Raw genomic sequence first — 16,375 nt, 5'->3', positions numbered from 1 at the left:
CTGTTCCAGATGTATTATTATTATTATTATTATTATTATTATTTAATTTTATATTTTTTTCTCCCCCCCCTTAGTCTTACTTGTTTGAATGTTCTTTCTGTTCTCATGTGATGTATGTATGTATGTACCAAGAGCTCCTAAAAACCACAACAAATTCCTTGTGTGTTTGCACACACTTGGCAAATAAAGCTCATTCTGATTCTGATTCTGAAAAAGGTGCACCATGATTCAAGCTGTGATTGTCAGAGCAACCTCAAGGTCATGTAAAGTGTCTGATCATACGGTGCATCATCTAATTCGGTTAATCCAACCAAAGCCTAGCCCAGATTTGCATGAAAAATAACAAATACAAAGCACTGAAGCTGACCATTAAGGAGTTTGCTCTTAATGCTCTCTTTGGTGAGACTCAAACCCAAGGAGTTTTGCTTGGAAAATAATCAACTCGTGTAAATGTCAGTGGGTGTACATTAATTCCTCTGGTGCCCATTAAAAGGCACTATCTGCTTCTCACTTTCTCTTTCTCCCTTGCAGTTGAACTAATCAGGAACTCTGCTTTATAAAGCCTGCTGTGCCACTCTGGGTTTCAGGCCACTAAAAGCCATAAAAGTCGACCACAAGTGGATCTAATCTGCTTTCATATTCCCTATCAAAGACTTGTGATATGTAAATTGGAACTAATGCATTACGTGTATATCTATTACTCCTTTGCATGTTTATTACAAGGCTGCAAAGAATGAAGACAGAAGCCTGGGTTCCTATTTGCAGGAGTCATAGTGCCTCTTAAAGGCACAATATGTAAGATTTTTTTATTAAAATATCCAAAAACCACATTGTGTCACCTGCCAATGACATCATACACCCTCGATTTCCGATCACCCTCGGTTTTGTTTTGTAGAAAACATGGAAACACCAAAGACGCTTTAATATGTTATGCGTATTATTAGACCGGTGACGACCGCACAGAGTAGCATTACAACAAAAATTTCAAATGTATCTAGTATGATAAAACAACGCTGCTTGATTCCACATACGCACGACCGGAAGGAGCGGAAGAGCTAAAGTGTGGCATAATAAAAGCTCTGCTGCTTTCGAGCTGTGTGTCACACTCGTTCAGCGTCCTCCCTTCGATGGCTTTCCACCTCACCCTGCTTCTTACTACGACATTAATAAATCATTAGCTCATCCATGAACATGATTTCTGCCCGAGTCCCGTCGGATTGCGTCGGCTGTGGGGATGAAGACTACAACTCCCATGATTTCACAATCAGTCACGGCGTCATCAAACTACGCCTTTGTTTCTTTATTTGTTTTGAATACGCGCCCTCTAGCGGTGAAAAGTCACACTCGTTCAGCGTCCTCCCTTCGATGGCTTTCCACCTCACCCTGCTTCTTACTACGACATTAATAAATCATTAGCTCATCCATGAACATGATTTCTGCCCGAGTCCCGTCGGATTGCGTCGGCTGTGGGGATGAAGACTACAACTCCCATGATTTCACAATCAGTCACGGCGTCATCAAACTACGCCTTTGTTTCTTTATTTGTTTTGAATACGCGCCCTCTAGCGGTGAAAACTTACATATTTTGCCTTTAATGTAGAAGATTAATTCATCTGACATTATGCTCTGGAAGTGTGTCAGCGTTGGGTTCTAACCATTAACTTTTCTTAGTTTATTACAGCATAAGCTCAGCAGTGAACACCTACTCCCATAAAGCATTGTGACTTCATAAAGTCCTATAATCTCAAACAGCATTAGTGTCCCTCCATTTTTTCAATGGCTTTATTTCTGGATTAATTTTTCTTATTTATTTATATTTTAAAAAGTCTTTGTTTAAGAGTTGTAATCCATGAACCAAACCAACCAACAGTGAGGTAAATTACAACATTAAAAGCTTTGATTTGAAGTGTTTCCCACAGACTTACACTCTATGCGTGGCAGCACTTCCCCCGGGGGAAATATAGGCTATATATAAAACAGCAGACAGGCTTATAGAAAATGCACATTCATTCTCTGCCAGCAGGAGGCGCTTTAGGAGCAGCAGAAATAGCGTTTTCCCTGGTAACGGCTATAAACAAAGCAGCGCTCTGCTCATAAACGCTCATTTATCAGGCATTATAGGAAAGATTAAATGAAAATTACATTGAAACTTTTCGAAAGACAGTCAGTTCCTTTCAACGATACATTCATATAAAAACACCCGCACCGCGTTTTGACTTTGAAATGTGCAGTGCTCATGATTATTCAATGAAGTCAAAGCCTTTTGCAAAATCTATTTGTAGCGGTCAATGTTGATATTGTGGCGGGCCGCCACAAATAAATCAATATATGGGAAACAGGTAAAGGTATTATAAAATCAGACAAAATATAAATGGCTTTTATGAGGGGAAGCTTTACAGTCCCATGAAGCATTGCAAATGACAGTCAAATTCAAAATGGAGAAATATAAAAATATATAGAGCATTTTATACTTAAATCAGTTTTATATTGTAGCATTATTTCTGATTCTATTATATAATTCAGTTTTTCATGGGGTATGTCATTGTTGTGCTCTATTCGGGGGAATTTTTTATATTTTTCTCAAGCTTTTCTCTACATGGCACAACATAATTTGATACAGATGATAAATGTCCGTCCTCTCTTTCTCTGTCTCTTTCTCTTTGACTTATTGAATCTTGAAGATGCCCTGCCAGGTGGTGAGAGACCTCATGCTATGGGTGCTAAACTGTGTCCCACCCTCCTCCATTGCTGTTCATTTCTCACCCGTAGGTTTGCTGCTGCTAGAGAGCAATAATAACCACCGACTGCTATACTATGTTAGCGAAAGATGGCACAAAGAACTGTGTAAGCACCTGTGTCCCACAGTGCTCCTTACTAACTCTCTCAACTGCAGACTTGAACCCTGTTGGTCAACAGCATTGACTCACCATGCTTTCAGTCTATTTTCTGAAATGAAAGAGATCCAGGATAATTGGTTGTTAGCAGGCTAACTCTTGATCACTGCTGTTATGTTGTCACACTGATTTTTTTTGTTTCTTTTTGTTCCTTAGTTGTAGATTACAGAGTGATGGAGAGAGCTGTGGTACCAGAGAAGAAAATAACACAGATACAAGAAGAAGAAAGATTAGAAAGTCTTTCACAGCTTCAGTTTTGTACATGTTATGACTAGAGCCCGACTGATATATCGTTTAGCCGATATTATCTGCCGATATGAGCCTGTCGCTGAATTGGCAAATATGCCGCCGATATGAAAATGTTTTTTTATGAAAATGTGCGCTTCACGGCACGCGTCTGCGGCGCATTAAAGCCTGTGTTACGGCCACCGGAGCTGATCGCAGCCACTCAATGCTGGTGTTTACCTGCCGCGCTGTGGACCAGAACTCATGCTTATCACATCGGTCACATCGCATCGCGCGGCGCAACAATTCTATTGTATTTTGTCGTGCGGATTCAGTAAACTGATGCCTCATTCTATTTATGACGTGCTGACAGAAGTTCAAATGATTTTCAATGGTCACTTTGATGTGTTTTGTTGCAGCGCAGACATGGTGTCAGCATAGTTTGTCAGTACAGTCAGTAACGTAGCAGATTGAAAAGTTAGTATCTTTCTGCAGTCCAATAGATGGCAGTGCGGTGGTGGCTTGAGTCTGTTGAATGGTGATTTAACGCTATGTTGTCACCTACTTGGAGAGACTCAATGCTAAGTAAATAAACATCAATGCCCTCGTCTTTTACTCTCACAATGAGCTTATCATATTCGTTTGCTACATTAGTAGGGCCCTATGATTTCCGCAATGCAGAAAACATGGACGGAATCGCGGAATCCAGTCATAAAAACGGAATTTACTGTATAACGCGGAATTTCATGGAATTTGCCTTATTTTTGATGAATAAATAAAAAACAGGTCAGTACATACAATGGTGTGAAAAAGTGTTGGCCCCCTTCCTGATTTCTTATTTTTTGGGGTTCTGCTGTTCAGATGAATCCAGCGTTGGGTTCTAACCATGAACTTTTCTTAGTTTATTACAGCATAAGACTCTTCAGATGGCCGGACTTTCTCCTTCAGGATTTTTTGGTAAACAGCAGAATTCATGGTTCCATTTATCACAGCAAGCCTTCCAGGTCCTGAAGCAGCGAAACCCAGAGCCATCACACTACCACCACCATATTTTACTGTTGGTATGATGTTCTTTTTCTGAAATGCAGTGTTATTTTTACGGCAGACGTAATGGGACACACACCTTCCAAAAAGTTCAACTTTTGTCACGTCAGTCCACAGAGTATTTTCCCAAAAGTCTTGGGGATCATCAAGATGTTTTCTGGCAAAACTGAGACGAGCCTTTATGTTCTTTTTGCTCAGCAGTGGTTTTCGACTTGGAACTCTGCCATACAGACCATTTTTGCCCAGTCTCTTTCTTATGGTGGAGTCATGAACACTGACCTTAACTGAGGCAAGTGAGGCCTGCAGTTCTTTGGCTGTTGTTGTGGGGTCTTTTGTGACCTCTTGGATGAGTCGTCGCTGTGCTCTTAGGGTCATTTTGGTCGGCCGGCCACTCCTGGGAAGGTTCTCCACTGTTCCATGTTTTTGCCATTTGTGAAAAATGGCTCTCACTGTGGTTTGCTGGAGTCCCAAAACTTTAGAAATGGCTTTATAACCTTTTCCAGACTGATAGATCTCAATTACTTTCTTTCTCATTTGTTTCTGAATTTCTTTGGATCTCGGCATGGAGTCTAGCTTTTGAGGATCTTTTGGTCTACTTCACTTTGTCAGGCAGGTCCTATTTAAGAGATTTCTTGATTGCGAACAGGTGTGGCAGTAATCAGGCCTGGGTGTGGCTAGAGAAATTGAACTCAGGTGTGATAAACCACAGTTTTAACAGGGGGGCAAACACTTCTTCACACAGGGCCATGCAGTTTTGGATTTTGTTTTCCCTTAATAATAAAAACCTTCATTTAAAAACTGCATGTTGTGTTCACTTGTGTTATCTTTTACTAATATTTAAATTTGTTTGATGATCTGAAACATTAAAGTGTGACAAACATGCATTTGGAAAAGCTGTGCTTCCTGCATAAACCAGCCCCTGTTGGTTTGGCAGTAGCTTGCTTGCCCTACACAGTTACTTTGTTTAATTTCTTAATTCAAGCTATATATATTTCAGTGTTTCCCCTAGGTTTATTGCCTTGAGGGGGGGTTCCGTTTTTTTCCTGGACTCCTTTTTAATGGTTAAATTACATTTTATTAATGTTTGTCACATCATTATAAGTGTTTGATCACCACATTTGAGTTATCATTGCAAAAAATGTGTTTATGTATATATATTCTGTTTATGTAGGCTATATACTGTATTCTATATACAGTACCAGTCAAAAGTTTGGACACACTTCCCATTCGTTTGACTATACCAGGGATGGCGAACGTCGGTCCTGGAGAGCCGCAGCCCTACAGAGTTTTGCTTCAACCCTAATCAAACACACCTGAACAAGCTAATCAAGGTCTGAACGGTTACTAGGAAGCTACAGGCAGGCGAGTTTTAATTAGGGTTGGAGCTGAACTCTACAGGGCTGCGGCTCTCCAGGACTGGAGTTTGCCACCCCTGGACTATACTGTACTATAATATAGCCTACACATAAAGAATATCGGGCGATATATCGGTATTGCTCTTTTTTTACTCCCTAATATCGGTATCGGCATCGGCACCCAAAAAACCCATATTGGTCGGGCTCTAGTTATAACTCCCTACTCTTTCATCAAAGAGAGTGGTCTTGGCTAAGGATGTCTGTATGCATTGATGCCAGTGTATTGAGTAGTGAGGGTCTGATGGTTTGCCTCTGAACTCTCAATTACCTCAGCATGAGAATGAATGGCTGCCTCTTTTTACAGTGTGTGAGCAACATCAAAGACCATTGGAAAGTGGCGGGTGGCCATTGTGCCGCGTGAGAGGCTTGTTGTCCGTCAGAATGCTGGTGTAGCCAGAGGCACCGCTGAGTTTATTTTCGATGCTGGATAATTATTTTCTATTTTTGTGGATTTTAACCCTTCACAGGGCTCCTGAGACCAGTCACTGCTTTGTGATACCATATCTAGTCAAGCATACAGGCGCCAACACCCTGTCCATATGGTCAGGCCAGACTGTTTGCTTTTAAATTATTTGAATCTTGTGTCATAGCTGAATCCTGTAATAATTAAATAATTATTTTTGTAAGGTTCCATTTTTGTCAAAACGAGACCATAACCCTATAAAGCCCCTTTAATGCAAATTAGTTCAGTCAATGGCCATCTTGGCAATGCCTATGGACAGCTGATGTCCCTGTGAGCAAGTGCAGCCCTCCCCTGCTTGAATGGGCAAAGACTGAAATATTCAGAAATTTGTCTGCCAAGTGTACGTTTAAAGTTGACCTTATTATGCAATTTTTAAGGTTCCTAATATTGTTTTGGGAGTCTCCTACAATAGGTTTACATGCATGCAAGGTCAAAAAGCTCTTTTGTTTTCTCAAAATATGTATTTAATATCACCTAATTTTCCAACAATTCTCAAACGATTCTTTGGCAGCAGTTCCAATATTCAGTCTCTCTAGACCCCTCCTTTTCGTGAGCCTACTCTGCTCTGATTGATCAGATGGCCCGGTCTGTGATTGGTCAACTGCATACAGCACGTGTCAGAATCCATACGGCCATTGCCATAGTTCTGTATTTTGATCGCTCGATAGAAAATATAAACATTGATTATTTATCATACGTACAGGTTGTGATTCAGTGGAGCCAGCTGGTCCAAATAAACTGGGTACTGAGTCATCTTTCAAGGCCAAGCGTTTTGTGAATCATGCGTTGATCTCCAGAGATTAAAGAAGCATTTGTCAGTAAAATGACGGGAACACAAAAAAAGTTTGGGTTGTACTGCTGTGTTACAGTCAGTGTTGGGGGTAACGTATTACAAGTAACGTTAGGTACGTAATCAGATTACTTCAATTTTCAAGTAACTAGCAAAGTAACGCATTACTTTTTAATTTACAAGAAGATATCGGAGTTACTTTTTCAAATAAGTAATGCTAGTTACTCCCCCGCCCCCCCATTTATTGATTGAAAGCTCTCCTGTCCTTATGTTTAGAGAAATCGGGAGTAAGATGCTACTTTAGTTCTAGACTAAATGTGAACATGCATTAATTCATCTCTCTCACAAAAAAAAGAAAAACATTGTTTTCCTCAAAAATAATAAAATTAATAAAAACAACTCAGAATATGATGCAAACCTGCAATAATTAAATATGTTAAATAATACAAATATCCTTTATGTATTTAATCCCATTTTATTAACCAGTCTCTTTGCTGCTGACCTTCGATGATCCAATTCAACCATACTAATAAGCAAAAATTACTCAACGTAAACTAACATTTGTTCTTTATTTTATTGCTGAAGAGTGTTGAACTTTCTCCCTCTGAATTCTACTGTACAGACGTGAACTTACATTTCCTTCAGCCTGATGATTTCGGTGTGAAAGGGCTTTTACATTTGCCAAAAATATAACTTTTTATATTAAAACCAAACAAGCAAGCCCTGTCGAGATTCAAAAAGTAACGCTAAAGTAACGTAACGCATTACTTTCCATAAAAAGTAACTAAGTAACGTAATTAGTTACTTTTTTAGGGAGTAACGCAATATTGTAATGCATTACTTTTAAAAGTAACTTTCCCCAACACTGGTTACAGTGGGGGAAAAAATTTATTTTAACCACTGATTCTTTGCAGCCTCATCTTTCCGAAGTGAAAATAAAACAAATTTACTTTCACAGCGTAGGACACAGCATCTTCTCGACATGATTATAACCACACAAACAAGCTACAGTGTTTGAGGGCAGGGTTAAGTTGTTTGCGACTTGAGCAGTAGAACAGGCAGGCATAATGCAAATGTGCTACCCCATGACGTGTAGCTGTCACAGAAGTTGGATTCAAATCACTTGACGACTCGTTAAGGCTGTTCAGAGTCTATTTTTTCTTTTGGTAGACAATAATTTTATTTATCGTGCACTTTCGGCTTTACAGCTTTGCAGATCGTTTACATTCACAAACAGCTACATTGCACACTGCATGAAAGGCAATATTCGAAATGGCATAATAGGGGCATTTTAAATATCAAATCTTAAACCGGATAAAAATATATTGATTTTCGAAGTAATTTTTAGTGACTCAAGGACATTCAGTGCAACCAGTGTAGTCCGATTCACAAACAAATGACTCCTCTGAGCCCTTGAATGATTTATTTAAAAATACTTTGTTGTTCAAACTCAGTTGTTGTTGTCAGTCTGATAAATCCTTCAAGTGATTGAATATTTTAATAAATTACAGGCTGGATGGGTGAGATTTTATATATAGATGTGTAATGTTTTATTTTGTGTTGATGTATTATATCTGTTAACCCTCTGGGGTCTGAGGGTGTTTTGGGCCCTGGAGAAGTTTTGACATGTCCTGACATTTGTGCTTTTTTCAGTTGCTAATAAACATTTTAATGACTAAGTTTAGTAGCACCATAATCAGCACAAACTGGGCTACAATAATATGTGAGCAGCATGTATGTATGTGATTGTGTTTTTGAGAAAACAACATTTATGCGTGCTTAGTGAAAAACTAAAATTTTAAAGTCACTGAAATAAGGCCATAAAACACATACAGAACATTGGACTATTGAGAACAGATCTTGAAGTTTTGCATAGTTTGGGCCCTGTTGTTCATTTTTAAAATTAATATTTTCTTAATGTAAAGTTCCTGAGAGAATCAGCATTAAGCACTGCAGTGCAAATTGGACATCAACATTGATCATTGAAATAAATGAATTGAATTGAAATCAGAATTGAATAAAATCAAGAGCTTTTGAATAGAGCTGGGTATCGTTCAAAAACTTTCGATACCGATACCTTGACTTTGTTTCCTGAACGATACTTTTTTCGATATCAATTTCATGAAATCCATTTTAATAAGATTTTATTACACTTTGCCTCAAGAAATTTTTTTTTCAACGTTTTTACAATATCAAAGACTCATCTCCTGAGCCACTGCACAAAGGAACAACAACAACAACAAAAAAGAATAAAATGTAACCAACACAATAAATCAGTGCAAATAGTTTTAATAAAGTTCAAATAGTTTTCAGTTTCCACATCTTTTAGGCTACGTTTACACTAGTGTGTATTAGTTTTAAAAATAAAAATAAAAACTATTCATTTTCCACTGATTTACTGATGAGTATTGGCTGCTTCCAATGCTGTATGCCTGCGATTTCTCTTCCGCGATTGCTGTTCTGACTCGAATGAGGAAGCTCATTCGCTGCTCGTATGTCAAGTTAACTTAGTGAGATCGCGATGAACTACAGTAAGATGAGTGACAGCTTTCCAGTGATTATAAGGGGAGCGCTCTTTGCACACTTCCTAGGGTATAATACGTTAAGAATTTCAATACATTCACTCACAGATTCACTCTCTAATAACCATTTATCCAATATTGCCACTTGCCACTGTGTTGTGCATACTCCATCAGTTAACTGAGTGAAGGTGAAGCAGGTGCTAGCTCAGCGAGATATGTCTGTAGATATGTTGCACGTGTCGACACGTGCCCATAAGTTTTTCTTTTACCATGCAGCATACTTAAAAAAAAAAATTACTTGGAGAAAAAAAACTTTTAAAACTGATAGTAGTAATCTGTCAAATTGTTTTACATTCTTTTAATGGTTAAACGGTCAATATGAGCATCCCTACTAGGGATGACTCGATACCACTTTTTCAGAACCGATACCAAAAATTCGGAGTATCTACCGATATCGATCCGCTACCAGCGCAGTTTGTTTTAAATCAGTGTAGAATTTCTATACCTCAGTGTGTAGGTCGATCATCACTCTTTTGTATGTTACACACAATCTACTAAATATAGACAGCTTCATTATAAAGAAAAAAAATCATATTCTATGACAAAAATACTATTATAAAGTAGGTTAATGGATAATTCAGTAGTAAAAGTTACTCTAGAAAAATCATGAGTGCACAATAATTTAATAAAATCCTAAACTTTTAGTGGGGAAAAAAATACTTTAAAATATCTACATTTAAAAGAAATGTCTTTTAATTTATACAGTAGTAGTCAACATTTGAAGTGGATCAAAACCTTTCATCAAAGTTGTCCTAAAACCAAAACAATACCCGTTCTTGTCTTAGGACAACTTTGATTAACATTTTTGATCCACTTCAAATGTTGACTACTACTGTATAAATTAAAAGACATTTCTTTTAAATGTATAGCAGAGTAATGAGGCAGCAACATATGATAGATAAGACGAACAAGAAAGGCTATTAATAATCTTTCATTGCGCAAAAGTATTATGATACTAAAGGCTACAAAAAAAAAGCGGCTCAAAGCGCTTATGCGCATCCCGTGCACAGAATGATGCGTTTGAAGCAACAAGGTGTTACAGCGCGCAGCATAGAGAAGTTCAAAGCACAGAGATATTTATGCGTAGTATATTAAATATGTGCTTTAGTTTATTGAGCCTTTTCTTTTAACAATTTTAAATTTCAGTTACTGTGCTCGTGACGAACAATTCATAGTGCTCTCTACTCCAGTCTTGTGATCTAAACAGATATCCGGTAGAAATTTACACGATTTAGAAACAGCATGAAACTCCAGCAAGATAATTTCCTTTTATGCAAAATCATTTATCTTTTTACAGATCAAGTAAAACATTAGGAACATTTTCATCTTGGAGAGTTTCATCGTCTTGACTCTCATAACCGAACGCGACGAGCAGATTGAATGCTGAATGGAGGATGACAGCCGCAGTGGAGAGAAGAGTTTACGTGAATTTGACTTAAATATTCACCTGTACACATTAAACTGTGAAATGGCTTCAGAACACTTAAAATATAGTGCACACAGCTTTATTGTGCTTTATAATGTTTATGTGGCTTTCATGGGGCTTAATAATAACACAGAATAGTATACGCACTATATAGGATTTGGATCGGTCTCTTCTGACCGATACCCCGATCCAGCAGAAAATGCCAGTATCGAAGTGATACCGATACTGAATATCGGATCGGTGCACCCCTAATCCCTTCTCAATGGGATCGAGGCAATTTGATCGGTGCCTAAAAAGTTTCAATCTCGATACCCATCCCTACTTTTGAGTATCGGTTCCCAGCTCTAGTCAAATCAGCAGTAAAATATAATATATATATATATATATATATATATATATATATATATTTATTTATTTACATATATATATGCCCTAATTAAGTTAGTACCCCTCAGCCAAACATTTTCTGGTTGGTAAGCATATCCCTAAAATCAGCTTTCTTGTGTGGCTGGAATGGAATTAGGTATATGGTGAGGGATTTAACAACCCATTTCTGGATTGCATTATTACTATGTAGTCCAGTCCAAATTCTGCTGTGGAGGCATTATTTCCTGTTTTTACGCTGCATGCTATGCTCTGTCCCACATCTGTACTGTATGTATTCACATCATGTTGTTCTTGTCTGCCCAAGGGATGCATTCTCCTTTCTCAGATTTCCCCACTTATTTGACCTTTGTGGGCAGATGAGGCCTTCGACTGCAAGTGGTGTTATGCAAGCTCTGTGGTGGTCTTTGATCAGGCTTTGTCCCTGTTTGACTCTCCAGAGCTGCAGGAAGAGAGAAATTCAGCTAGTTTGAGAAAATGTCCAAGAAATCCTCCAGGAAGATTAAAATGCTCACTGCGAATGCAGTTTTTTTAGGAGAGGGAAACTAACATGTATAAAAGTAGGATGAAGTTAGCCATCAAAAATGAAGATGGTAAACTCCTTTCACTAAATGAACAACACTGAGATCTTGGGGTTCCTTCAGTCACCTCTAAAGACCATCAGAGATGGAGAGCTCCTCAAAGAGGGCTTTAAAATCAAGGCAGGCTCTTATTCAAAGCTTACTGATCTTCAGCGAGCTGTTTTTACCAAAGCTCAATAATAACAGGCTCAAGTCACTAGCATTGCTCAGCTCTTTGATTTGAGAGCCATCTTGTTTTTGTTTTGGGTCTTGCCAGCAAGACAATGGGGATGGAAAGTAAAGAGATTTCTGCAGCCAGAGGCAACATAAAGCTTTCAGGTACAGTAAAGTTTTAATGTCCTGCTTCAAATGGATTCCTGTCCCCTCAAAATATTCCCTTTTTTCTCATTGTCTCAGATCACTTTTGAAGGTAAAATGAATCATAAGTAAGGGATGCACAATATTGGATTTTTGCATAGTATCGGATATGCCGATATTTTTCAACTCATTTTGGCCGATAGCCGATGCATGCCGATACTTGATATATTTCTTTTATTGGAAACAACACCAAGTCTCTACTGTGCAGAGATTATAACTAAAAAAAAATAAAAATCTTTAAAAGAGTTCCTTGTATTTAAGGTTTCATAATCCATTAAAAAATATATATTACACATTAATAAATAAATCTGTATATATAAATATGATTTAATTTACAAGTGTCATGTTTGTGATTTTTATTCATGTAAGCTTCTGACCTTTAAATCAAAACAGACTCGTGATTTTATGATATAATTTACTGCTTTATTTATTCAGAAAGAAAATCTTAATGTTATTTGTGTATTTTACATTCATTTTATTACAAGTATGCCTACAGCGCCCCCTACATAAATAAAAAGCCTTACCGGACGGGCATTAGGACCTGGGGGAGGCTGTTGATATTGTTGCTCTTGCATATGAGTTGACTCTATTGCACACCTGATGTGTCATTGTGTACTTATATTCTCAAATGAAATGCTGCGATCTAAAACCGTGGATCTAATCACCATTCAGGCAAAAGTTCACTTCAAGAATGACCAAGCTTGTGACATGATCTTATCGCTAGGATACCTTAAGCACATGTAAGTTATTCGTCTTATCGGCAAGGCATACCCGCATAATTTTTCTTATCGAGGCGATGTCGATTTTTATATTTTAAGCCTTTATCGTCCGATTCTGATAACATTCCGATAATATTGAGCATCCCTAATCATAAGTCCATTTATGATGGATTTATTTAAACCTATTTTGAGTCCTGTCATTCTGCTCCCTCACATTCAGTTGGATCTCAGTATTATTTATTTTTCCTCATGTGGCACAGGTAAAAATTTTGTAAACTGTGCATTGTTTGACCCAGACACCAGCCCTTGTGTGTTTGCACAGCTGTCTGCTCACAGACGTGTATCTCGCTGTCATTAATGCTGGCATTAGAACGATTCATTATGCAGTTTGATTACAGCAGCCAGACCTCAGCCAATAATGCTACATAAGCTGCAGGCTCCTCCCAGGAATCAGACCCCGCACACCTGCTGAAGGTCAACTCTGGATGGGGTCTGGAAAGTTTGGATGTGAGCACCTGGCTGAGGCCCTCACCTGTGGCGATGCAAACAACTCAGGCGGCTGCTTGCTTCTATCACTCAATGTTAATGCCACCTGATGAGGGGTATCTTTACAGAAATTGAAATATCCAAAACACACATTTTTACACGCGTGTAATTCTTGCAGAACAGCCTTGCTTTGAGTTGTGCGCAGGACCACTCTAAACCCTCTGTTGTGTACCACTCTCAGGCAGTCTCACAGCCATGGGTGATGCTCTCAGGTGAACACTGAGGACACTTGTTGAGACCCCAAGACCTGTCCACTTGAATTTCCTCCTCCAGTCTTGGCTCTCTTGGCCTTTAGTAACATATTCTGTTTAGGAATTAATCAGTACTTATTTATAGTACTTAATAATAATATATATATATTTTTTTTTTCTTTTTTTAATTAAAGAGTTTTTTTCAACTTTCTCCTGGATGATCCAAAGCTTTGTGTGTGTGTGTGTGTGTGTGTGTGTGTGTGAGATAGTTGTTCATGATTCCCTTGTTTGTCCTGAAAAGAACTTTAAACTGCCCGCTGTTCTTCAGAAAAATCCTTCAGGTCCTACAAATTCTTTGGTTTTCCAGCATCTTTTGAACCCTTTCCAACAATGGCTGTATGATTTTGAGATCCATCTTTTCACACTGAGGACAACTGAGGGACTTACATGCAACTATTACAAAAAGTTCAAATGCTCACTGATTCTCCAGAAAGAAACACAATAATTGAACTAAATGAAAACTAAATGAAAAAAAAAAAGATATTTAGGAAAAATTTACACATCTTCATTTTGTTCAAAAGTTTACACCCCTGGCTCTTAATGCATCGTTTTTCCTTCTGGAGCATCAGTGAACTGAGCTGACAAGGCAAAGCAAACAAACAAACAAAATCAGCTGTGGATCATCCAGGTAACAATACAGTATAAGGAATCAAGCATATGTGATGGATCCTTTATTTTATTATTTGTAGCTGTTCATCTGTAATTATAATCTGTATAATTATCTTATAGTTTTATTTAACATAACTATTTTGATCATTATTCTTATAATCAATAATATATTCAGTAGTATAATAATAATAATAATAATAATGATTATAATTATATATTGTTATTATTATTATTATTACTTATAGAGTAATTTTTTCCACTTGTTGTTATTTATTCTCTGCGGTTCTTTAAAGGAGTTTCCCATCATGGCAGAGGCTTTTCCAGCACCTTAGCATCAGGGGCCCAATCTCTGCCTCTCTCTACACTGTATGCATTTGTGAAACGGCACCTTGCAGACATGCATTTCCTCCCTTTATCTTCACCCAGCTCATTAGAAGTGAATTAATGGTTAATCTCTCCAAATGTGATTTATTGCAGACATAATATTTTTTTAATTGAAATGGAAATTCAGTCACAGTCTGGGTGTTTCTCTTTGTGTGTTTGGGGGTGTAAAAATTGTTTTTTATCTTTAAACCCCCTGCCCGTCGCCCTTTACTTGCTCGTCGCACAACAGCAGAGCACAGGCACAAAGCTCTTGAAACACCTTCAGATAGAGTCTCTCTGGATTTGTAAGTGACACAAATGTATGCAAAGTCAACCGAATACTGAGCAGGTGTTTTCTAGTAACGATGCTGCTCTCAACATGTGTATTTTGGCATGCTTTAAGTTTTGTTCTCTCTTCCTTTAACTCTACTTGTTGACAGTTCAGTCTGCAGTATTTTCATTATGTTTGAGTTGACCTATGTCTAGACGATTTGTTTTGTTTAAATTTTTTGCTGAATCTGTGGGTCATCACTCCAAAATTCTGTCTGAAATCCACTGAAAAACAGTCCTCAGCTTGTTTGCTGGAGTTCATGATGGTGTTTGTGGTTTTGCCAAATCAGTGGGAAACATCTAAAAAACCCTCCACTCAGAGGCAGGCACGATCGGCTCTCAGCTAATAGACATCACAAATGATATGTTTACGGCCCTCCAATCATCGTACACATGATTTGCCCAATTGGCCCTAATCTGCTGTGAATGGAGCCGGTCCTCTTGGGAGCTGAAGCAGGCAGACCGTGGTGCCTTGCTGTAAATTGCAATGCTAATAAAGGGAATCTAAGCGGCCTGCGTCCCCAATAGAGGGCCATTTAATGGAGATATTCGGGGGATGAGCGTTTATCAGACTTTGACAGACAGACGGCTCTCATCCAGATGAAAGAGAGGTGAGGACCCACCCCCACCAGCTCAGAGGAAGTGAAGCGTGTCTACAGGATCTGTTCAGAGCACACCTAAACAATCACATGCAGTATACTACAGAATTGGCCACAGAAGGATGAGTATGGCAACATTTCCTCAAGATAACTGAATTCATTTGCATGTGCTGCCACCCATGGCAACTCCACCTTTACATCTGTTAGCGTACATCTCTCACTTCTCCTTTGTCAGAGATTCACTGTAGGATGTCAGTTTGTATATCAGAAAGCGAAGCTCAAAACAAATGTCTATTTTGTCCTCCTTGTTCGTCCTTTGACCAAGCTCGACCTGTAAGAGCATGTTTGCCTCCTCTCGTCCGTCTTTCATTTTACAGCTGTCCCTTGAGGCTCCATATTCACATCCGTCTTTCCTCTCCCCCTCTTTCTCTCTTCCAGGAACTGCTGATTTAATGAAGGCCCCTGTGGTCAACATTACAGTCATTGGTAACAGGAGCCCCTGGCTCCATTCAGAGCCTGTTTGTGTGTTCTCATATAAAAACATATAACTGTTATTCCTTTTTCTCTTTGCATCTGTGTTCATGTTGCATACAAGTCTACCGATTTATTTCAGTCTGTTGTCTTTTTGACCACAATTTTATTACAAACCTCCTCAACTTGATCCCTAAGTCTGAGCTTCCTCTCACCGGGCAAATACTAAGAAACAGAAGCTGCGGGAGCGTTTTTGTAGGCCTGAGCCAAGCAGCCTGTGGAGTGCCTCATTAAAAGAGAAAACAGCTATTTTTCCGTCGGATCAA

The sequence above is a fragment of the Sinocyclocheilus grahami genome, unplaced genomic scaffold (genome assembly GCF_001515645.1).
Source record: "Sinocyclocheilus grahami isolate Dianchi unplaced genomic scaffold, SAMN03320097.WGS_v1.1 scaffold584.1, whole genome shotgun sequence".
Classification (NCBI taxonomy): Eukaryota; Metazoa; Chordata; class Actinopteri; order Cypriniformes; family Cyprinidae; genus Sinocyclocheilus; species Sinocyclocheilus grahami.
The sequence above is the reverse complement of the archived record's forward strand: the minus strand, read 5'-3'. Positions refer to the sequence as shown.